Raw genomic sequence first — 10,318 nt, forward strand, 5'->3', positions numbered from 1 at the left:
GGTTGGTTGAGCTGAACTTTATCTGGTTGCCCTGGGAGACCATTGACAGTTCCAGCAATGGGGAGCAAAAACCCACAAACTCATTCCAGCCACCCTATGTGGAGCCTGAGAGACCAGATAGGAAGTAACAAAACTCTGAGCAATGATGCGGCTGTCCATGGAACTAGAAATGGAGCCTTAGTGGAAGGGCCTGGAAAGGAGTCAGGATTCCTCTGGGGAGTGAGAGGGAGGAGGAGGCCAGGGCATTGAAGGGAAGACTCCGCTTTTGGAGCTACCGGAAGGAGGGTCTCAGGCCGGGAAGACTGAAGCTGGCGGGTCTCGCTGAGGAGCACCGAGGACCAAAATGCTCTCGGCCCCCCACCTGTTTGAAGAAAGTGTGACAGCCAGGAAAGCATAGCCTCTGCACAGCCCTGGGAAGTTGTTAGACACTGGCGCCCCACCGCAGACCTGAACTGAGACTTGGATGGCAGGCCTGGCACTCTGTTTCACAAGCCCCCCAATGGTTCAGAACAACTGAAGTGGTCTCGCACCAGGTCACTGAGTACAGCTAGAACCTCGCGTCAGCCCCCGTAAGACTGAGCTTGCCCGGACCCCTGGACCACCGCCCTCCCTCCACTTTCCCACCGTGTCCCTTTCCTGCCGACCACAGCCTTGGCGGTGCACGCCCCTAAAATGACACGCTGGATAACCGACCCCTGTGCAGCAGCAGGCCTGAGGGACGGCCGTTGTCTCCCAGCTTGGGGACAGCTACCAGCCCAGGCCCGGTTCTGCATGTTCACTGGGGAGCTCTCTTGTTTCAGGCCCTCTCGCCTCCCCATCCATGCTGACCTAGTTCCACACATGGCCCCGTGCGCACCTGGGTCAGGTGTACTGGGACGGCTGAGTTGATCTGTCTGTCCCCTCCAATGCAGACTCTACGCCCATACAGGTGTCCTTCCTAAAACACAACTAGATCCTGCCTCTCCTCTGCCGAAAACACTTCAGCGGGTCCACCTTGCCAGCTTCTTCCCCTGGGCTTCCCACCTGCTGTGCTCCAGGCAGACTTCTCTGGCCCTGTCATCCATCCCCTTGCCCAGGTTGCCCCCGCCGCCTGCAGTGTCCTCTCCCCCATATGGCCCCGAGTCCAGAATAGCCAGCTCCCTTTCCCCCGCCAATGCCTACCCCGATCCTCCCGACTGGAAACCATCTCTTTCCTCTGGGCTCCCAGCCCGAGGCTCTCGATCTTTACGTCGTTTACTGTATTCCCTCTGTGTGCCTTCTCCTACCCACACCAGGCAGGAGCTCCTTGGAGGCAGAGGCAACCAGTGTCCCCACAGCACAGAGGGGAGGTCAGGAAGCATGGGTAAGCACCTGCCTGGCTTAGAATCCTAGAGTGACAGCTGCAAGCAGAGGAAACAGTCCAAGGAATGGGGAACAGCAGCCAGCGGGCCTAGTTGGGGCAGAGGTTCCAGGCCTGGCACTCGTGTGTGGACTCGGGAGGTCTGTGAACCCCATAAATTGGACATGGCCTTTGGGGCATCTGTGAGTGTGTGTCTTTTGGCAGGAGAGGCACAGAGCTGTCATCAGCTTTTCACAGATGACTGTGGCCCAACACAAAATTCGAGCCAGTGGGCTGGGGGCCAGCAGCTGCAGAGAAGCCTGCCCTGAATGGAGGGTCCAAGAGAGACAAGCCGAGGGGGCAGGGCCCAGACTGGGGCTCCCAGGCATCATGGGCATCCCCGTCTGCGTGTGTTCCTGGGACAGGGGTTGCCTGTGGCCAGCTGTTCCATCTGTGGGGCCCATGACTCCACACCAGGGAAGCACTGGAACCAAGGCAGAGGCTGGCTCAGCAGACAGGACAGGAATGGTTGAGGCCTTTGGCCACAGCCCTCTAAACTCTGGCGTGCATTTCTCCCCACTGACAAGGAGCTCTAGGCTTCCTCTCTACTTGCTGGGCGAGACAGCCTTGGTGCTAGAAAGTTCTCCCTTCTACTGAACTGAAATGCCTCTCGATGTGACTTCGCTCGCCTTCCCTCCCTCCACACAACCCCAGCAAGTTAGCCTCTAAGCTCCTCGCGTCTCCTCAGCAGCACTCCTCTGCACCGCTGGGCCCGCGTCCTCTTCTTTCAAACCTCACCTGCAGCATCATTTCCTCCTCGCAGCTTTCCCCCATGAGGATCTCTCTCTTCTGGCTTTCCTACAAATCCTGGCCCGCGTTGCCGTCTGAGCACTTCCTCAATCATACAGTAATCACTGGCTCAGCTGCCCAGATCTCCTATGAGCCGCTACACTGCTCAAGGGCCAGGGGCTTTTGATTCATTTCTCTGTCCCTGGAGTCCTGTGTAGTGCTTACTCCCGAGAAGGTGATCAGTAAGTGTCACCAGACTGGAAGGGCATTGAGAGGAGAAAGCCAGTAACACCCACACTGACCAGCTGGGGGAGCCCCAGAGAGAAGCAGCCACAGCCAAGGGCACTCAGGCACTGAGCACAGCCAGGGCTGGACCATGCGCTCCCGATTCCCCAGGCCAGTGCACCCCATGTTACCATCTAGATTCAGGCAGCTTAACGCACCACAAAGGGACACAGGCTCTCATCTGAGGCTTTCCAAAGTGAAGGACTCAAAGGGCACAAATAGATATTTAGGAATGGAGAGAAAGAAAAGAGGCATATTGGGAGACACTAGAACCTTCCATCACCAGCATTCACCTCTTTCCATAAGCACTACCTAGTTGTCGATCTCGGAAAACTCCAAATTATGATGGACACAAATTAGACTTGCCTTTGTTGTGTCTGCCTCGCACCCACTCAGCCCCAGGAGTTTTGTTCACATTAGCTGCTTCAGCCCACAGAACTTTCTAGAGTGACCTGGGTAAGGGAGAAACGGAGGGGAAAGGGTCCCTCCTTTTGTCCTCTACTGCAGCCTGTCTCCCAACTAACTCTTGCAATATGCCTTGTCTAGCAGGTACTAGGAGACACAGGTGCCATTGGCTGTGGCGGGGGAAGTCGGGGACCATCAATGCAGAAAATATTAACTGACCACCTGCTAAGTCCAAAGGGATACAGAAGTGACCAAGGTAGAGCCCTTACTCTCAGTGAGCCCCACAGAGAAAGTAACAACTCAAATGCTCCTTGCCTCAAGAGCAGAGGTCTGCAAACTGTGAAGTCAGGGTCACATCCTGCTTGTTGCCTGGTTTGGTCAATATAGTTTTATCGGCACACAGCCACGTCCATTCTTTTACATATTGTCAATGGCTGTGTTTGTGCTACCACGGCAGAGTTGACCAGCTATGACAGAGATCATGTGACCCACAAGCCTAAAATAGTTCGTCTTTACAGAAAAAGTTCGCCAACCTCTGCTTAAGAGTGACCAATACGCCAACAGGCAAATGAAAAGCTGCTCAACATCACTGATCGTTAGGAAAATGCACATCAAAACCACAATGAGATATCCCCTCACACCCATTAGGATGGCTACTATCAGAAAAACAAAACAAAACAAAGCAAAATAGAATGAGACCGATTTGGCCAACTTGAGGAAGAATAGCATTCCACCTTCCAGGCTAAGGGAACCACCGTGGGCTCTGGCTAGAAATGGTAGGACATGAGGTTGCAGGGGTCAAGGAGCTTTGACTTTCTTGCCCCCTGGAGAGTGACATGGAGCTCACGGTCTGGTGAGGGAGGAAGAGGTAGTTATTAATGACAGAATCACAATTCATTACAACTGGGCTCAGTGGTCACAGAGAAGCTGCAGCCTGAGGCAGCAAGCATTGTCAGTCAGTGGTACTCTTGTACCCAAGGCAGATTTCCATGTCCTGCTCATGCAACTCGAATCCTTCCTTCATCTTCCCCTCCATATTCTTCTTTGATGGTCGTCTTCTCAAGGGCGGATTTTCTTTGACTTTAAAGAACCCTCCAGCTCCTGACCCAGATGATGCTAGTCACACCAATGACACTCCAGATTTGTTAAATGATTTTGATAGGAGGGGGCTGGAGAAAAGGCCAAAGAGGAATGCAGAGCAAGATGACAGGAGCAGGGTCTTGGGGAGGAGGGCAGAGGGCTGGCTTTTGTTCAGCACCTCCTCAGCCAGCACATTCCCAAATATACGGATGAACAGACACACGGATCAGTGTTCTCTCCTTTGATCCTCACGACAATCCTGTTTATTCTGAGCCCCACTTTGTACAGGGAAGCCCAAAGCCTTGGGCAGGGGAGAGGGGTCTTCTCAAGACACACAGCTGATGGAGTCACAGTTGTGCCTTAACCCCAGGCTGGCTGCCCTCTGGCCCAACATTCTTTTCCCCAATGGCTTTCCACTCTCCCAGGATAATCCTGAGTGGCCTGAGCCCCTAACCCCTGCACTGGATGGGAATACTAGATGTATGAGTTTCCTGTGGCTGCTGTAACCAATTACCGCAAACTTAGTGGCTTAAAACAATGGAAACTTATTCTCTTACAGTTCTAGAAGTCAGAAGTTCAAAATCAGTTACACTGACAGAAAGTCAAAGTGTCAACAGGGTGGTTGCTTTTGGAGGCTCTGGGGGGAAAATCCATTTTCTTGCCTATTTCACCCCAGTCTCTGTTTCCATTGCCACATCTCGTTCTCCTCAAGATGTAGACATCTTTGGGAGCCATTAATCAACCTACCACAGTGGCTAATGAGGTACGTGGGATCTAGAAAGGGATTCCTCTGGGCTGGTGGTCAGTGGGGTAGGAGTGTCCTGGTCCTCTAAGATTCGTCTGGCAAAACCAGTCAAGCATGAAGTTCTGTCTGAACCCAAGTGCAAGGCAGTGAGACAACTAGCTTAGGCGGCGGCCAGGTAGAGTTGCAACACTATGGGTAGATGCACACAGAGGGTGCTGAGCAGGCCATTGAGGCATGGGAGGCACTGGGGCCCAGGTATGTGGCAGGCCTCCAGCTGGAAGAGGGGGCCAAAGGGAAGACAAGTCCTGATAGGCTCAACAGCCATGAATCCAGTGTGGGGCAGCTCCTGCAGAGCTGGCTGGAAGAGACGAGGCCCTGGGTAAAGCGCCAAAGGGCTGCCTACCTAATGGTCTAACCTGCCTCTGCTGGGCCAAGGGCTTTGAGCAAACTGCTACATCCCTGGAGCTCTGTCTGCCAAATATTATTCAGATCATTCACTGGGCTAGTTTGGCACAAGTGATGATTGTAAAACCTGTACAGAGGTCACTAATAGGATGGCACTGGCTTAGAAGGTGCTGAGAAATGTGGGTGGATCTGTAGGGTGGGTTCAGAAAGGCGTGAGAATCCAGTGGCCCAGGTGAGCAAGTGTTTGCTCCAGCACTGCCTCCAGGCCCGGGCCCAGGGCCTCTGATCCTGGACTGGGCCTTGGGTCCCAGTAGGGGAGGGACTGGGATTTGGACATGCCCTTTGTGCCCTGTCTGGGGCTGGGATTAGCATTCAGGGGAATGAAGCTCAGAGGCAAAGCTAAGGCCAACCAGCCAAAGGCCATCTAGCCATAGCCAACTAAAGGGGCTCCCAATATGGGCCCATGTGGTGCTGATACCAAACCTGTAGAGACTGGGCCCTGCAAGAGAGGCAGGGACAAGACCCAAGGCTCGATGGCACTACAGGCTGTTCAGGAGAGGGTGCCCCATGCCACTGCAGCGCCAAGGGCTCCAGAGGTCCCTGTCCTGTTTACATGACTGTCTGATTGCTCAATTTTCCAAACCAGTTCTGGCTCAGACCACTGGATGTTGAGAGGCTGATTTCGGTGTGGAGGGGCCCAAGGTAACCTTTGACATCTACGGCCGGGGGGTTCCACGCGCACTCTGCTCAGGAGCTTTAGAGGGAGACCCGTGGTAGCATGTAAGGGCCTCTCTCTGGAATGCCTCCTGTCCCCTTTGCCTGGGCTGGCAGCCTGGCCGGTTGAAGGTCCCGCTGTGCCCTCCCCCAAGCTCCCACTGTGCCTGCTTCCTCTACCATTGGCACTAGCCCAAGATTCCTGGCTCTTATACCTGCATCCCTCTAGGCTAATGAGTCCTCCAAGACAGGGCCCACTCAGAACCTCCCTGTGACCCTTGAATTGCCAGTACAGGCATTGGCACCCTGGAGCCTACCTCTGCCCACCTCAGCATGAGTGTTCCACAGAGCTGAGCTAAATGGAATTGAAGAGAAGGCAGAAGCTGCCTTGGGGGTTAGCTAGAGGAGGCCTCTGCTGTAGTAGGCCACTGGCATGAAAGCCCAGCAATACAGTAATGAGAAAGCAGTAATTACCCAGGGCTGAAGGAATTCTCCAGGACCCAAGTTCCATGAGTCCAACTTGGCCTAAGACTGCCTGGGAACAGCCAGGCTCTGCCTAGCAGTCTTCAGGGGCCAGAGTCCAGCACCCAGTCGGCTGAGCTTCCTCCTCTAGGGTCTGGAACTGAGTGAGGGCACCTAGGTCAGCCCCTTCATTGCTCAGATAAGGGGCCAAGACTCAGGGAGGGCTGAGATTTGTCGAAGAAGAAAAGCCTATTCATGAAAGAATAGCTATTACAATGCTAATCCCATCCTAGAGTCTTCTATCCAGCTCCTTCTAGAAGTCTGTGCTGAGGAAAGTAGTGAGGGAGGGAAAGTCACAGGAATAAAGCTCTCACTGGCCACTGGAGACCAGATGGGCACTGTCACCAGTTGCCTCGTGTTCCTCCAAAAGACACGTTGAAGCCTTAACCCCCAGTACCTGTGAACGTGACGTGATATGGAAATGGGGTCTTAGTAGGCATAAGCAAGTTGAGATGAGGGCATTCAGGGGGACCCTAATGCGATAAGATGATGTCCTAATGAGGAGAGGAAAGAGAGACACAGATTGCCATGTGGAGACGGAGGCAGAGGTGGGAGTGACGCGGCCACAAGCCAAGGAAAGCCTAGGGCCACCAGAAGCTGGAAGAGGCAGGAAGTATTTTCTCCTAGAGGTTTCTGAAGGAGCTCAGCCCTGCACATACCTTGATTTCAGATTTCTGGCCCCCGGAACTTTGAGAAGGTAAATGTCTGTTGTTTAAAGCTCCCTCGCACCGTGCCCTGTGTATGGCACTTTATTGTGGCAGCCCCAGGACACTCCTATACGCGCTTTGACGCTTATCTCCTAGTGGCCTCACAGCAAGTGAGGGACAGAAGCCTTGCTCATCGTGAATAAACAGCACTCCTCGGCTTCAAAGCATTCCGGACATACTAATTAACTCTCGGCTAATTTGGATGAAATAATGTGAAGCTCTAATGACATCATCTCCATTCTGTGCCCAGATCTAGCCACAAGTGAAGTCTGGTGACTGCTGGGCTGTGAGCTTCATCTTGTGGTAACATGTTGCGCCTTTCACAACCATCCCTGGAACAGCACTCTGGGAGGCCCCTCTACCCCTCAGCTCCACGGGCTTCAGAAAACGGCCAGCTGTGGGCACTCTTGGTCAGTCAAGCACATGTGACCCAGGTGGTTTCTGTGATTAAACGTGTATGTGTGTGTGTGTGTGTGTGTGTGTGTGTGTGTGTGTGTGAGAGAGAGAGAGAGAGAGAGAGAGAATCACACAGCCCTGCACTGTTCCACATCACTGAAATGGTCTTACTGGAGGTTCTAAACAACAGCCTACAAAAACTCAGGTGTACCTTCAAGTATTCCACCACAGGATGGCCCTCTGTTGTTCTGCGACCCTCAGGGTCTGGGCACCCCCTGCCTTGAACCAAAGAGAAGAATCCCTCCACCCTTTATGTTCAGGACCTCAGCGGGCGATCAGTACTTGAGCCGGGCAAGTAGCTGCTTGCAAGGCCTGGAGGCAGGAGCCTGCCCCGAGTCAGTGGGGAGAAACTCAGACCAAGGCCCGCTGGGCATGGCAGGGAGGGGCAGGGCTGGGGCTGTCCCCGCAGCACTGGGGGCCCCAATAGATTAGACAGTGGGCACGCCACTGATTAACCTGGAGGAGGGAAGCAGCCCTGGCCCAGGTCTCCCTGACTCCGCACAGGCTTCCCTTTGTCCCCCACCCAACAACCAGGGGCTCCTGCCAATCCCCACCAAACACTAGGCAAAGGCTTCCTGCTGCCCTCACAGGTGTGTCCCAGTGGGTGCCCTGGGACACCATCGGTGGTAAAAAACCATCGCCATCCAATAACAAAGGGAGGAAGGCCATCCCTGCCCAATTCTCTTCCAATCCGTCAGATTATTTTTTAAAAAACCAAAACCTCCAAGTTTGGTGCCCTTGTGTTTTTTTACTTTGTACTGAAGCAAAATAGACACTAAAAAGAATATGCGTATCATACATAAGTGTGCAGCTTGATGTCAGCTCACAAAGAGGACACTATCTGTACGAAAGCACCCAGATCAAGAAACAGAATATTACCAGCACCCCACAAGTCCATCTGCCATGTCCCCTCCCTGAGGGGAACCACTCTCTTGATATCTAGTAGCAGACATTAGGTTTGCCCATTTTTATGTTTTACATAAATGAAACCACACAGTATGTGCTCTTATATGTCTGGCTTCTCTCACTCAACATTATGTTTGAGAGCCTCATCCATTCTTTTGTAGTTCTGTAGAAATGCTCTGATGGACATTGGGTTGCTTTTGACTATTATAAATAATGCTGCTATGGATATTCCTTGTGTGTGCCTTTTGTTGCACATATATATGCAGTTGTGTTGAATGTATACTGTGTTAGTCTACTCAGGCTGCCATGACAAAGTACTACAAGCTGAGTGGCTTAAATAACAGAAATTTATTTCCTCCCAGTTCTGGAGACTAGAAGTCTGAGATCAAGGTGTGGACAGGGCTGGTTCCTCCTGAGGCCTCTTTCCTTGGCATTTAGACAGCTGTCTTCTCCTTGTGTCCTCATATGGTCTTCCCTCTCTGTGTGTCTGGGTCCTCATTTCCTCTTCTCATAAGAAGTCATATTGGACTAGGGCCCTCCCTAATGACCTCATTTTTACTTAATTACTTCTGTAAAGACCCTGTCTCCAAATACTACAGTCACATTCTGAGGTATGGTGAGTGAAAACGCCAAGCTTCTATAACAGTCAGAGAACATGCATATTCAACTTTAGTAGACAAGGTCAAACAGTCTTTTAAAGTTCTTGTACCCATTTACCCTCCCTCCAGCCACGCATGAGTGCTCTAGTTGCCCTCACATCCTCGCTAACACTTGGTATTCTCTGTCTTTTTTAATTTTAGATCTCATGGTTTTAATTTGCATTTCCTGAGAATGAATGAGACTGACCACCTTTCCATATGTTGAACCATTTGGTTAGGCTCTTTGGTGAAATACCTGTTCAGATCTTTTACCCGCTCTCCTATTGGGTTGTCTGTCTTTCTTGTTGATTTATAGTAGTTATTTGTTTAATATATTCTGGACGAGTGTTTCGCTGGATTTCTGTATTGTGAAGATTTCCATATTGGGGGTGGCCTTTCATTTTCTTAACAGTGTGTTTTGATGAACAGAAGTTCTTCATTTTCAAGTAGTTCAATTTATCAATTTTTTATTTTATACTTTGCACTTTTCTTGTTGTGTTTAAGAAACCCTTGATTACTCTAAGTTCACAAAGATATTCTCCTATGTTTTTCTTCAAAAAGCTTTGTTGTTTTACCTTTCACATTTAGATCTGTAGCCTGTCTGGAACTAATTTTTTTATGTGATGTGCAGTGGGGATTCATCAGCATTTTTTTGCGTATGAATACACAACTAGGTGACGTTGTGTCCTTATAAGTGTGTCATCTAGATGATATTAATTTTGATTGCCCAGTCAAAGTGATAGCCAATTTCTCCCCTGTGTAGTTACACTTTCCCCCCTTACAACTAATAAGCAATCTGCAAGAGACACTTCAGGACCATGCAAATAATTTTCATGAAACTTGCCCCCTCCCCTATATTTAGCATCCATTGATGATTTTTGCAATGATGATTTTGCAAAATGATGAGAAAAGTGTTTTTAATGTCATGTTACAGATAATATTTATTGGAAAATCCATCCTTTTCCTACTGCCTTGCACTGTGGTGCTAACGTTTCACTAGGTCCTCAAACAATAGAAGATTGCTAAATCTTCTATTTTTAACAATAAGAGAGCAGACCTCAGCCTTAAAGCATTCATCAGATAATAATATTTTAGACGATTTGTCATATTATTTCCTTTTTATTGTAATGTTTCTTTTCATGGCAAAAATTGGTGAAAATAGCATGCAAGTGACTAAAGGGTGGGCAATACTGACCTCCAATAATATGTTCTAGCTCGTAGTGAGATATTCAATATCCTCCACAGTATGATACTTGCCCATCTTCCTAGGCTCCCCTGTGGCAGGTACCCCCCAAACACCATTACTTATCAGACACATACTATAAAAGAACTACATTTATTATGTTTA

This window comes from Eschrichtius robustus, chromosome X (genome assembly GCF_028021215.1).
Source record: "Eschrichtius robustus isolate mEscRob2 chromosome X, mEscRob2.pri, whole genome shotgun sequence".
Taxonomy (NCBI): domain Eukaryota; kingdom Metazoa; phylum Chordata; class Mammalia; order Artiodactyla; family Eschrichtiidae; genus Eschrichtius; species Eschrichtius robustus.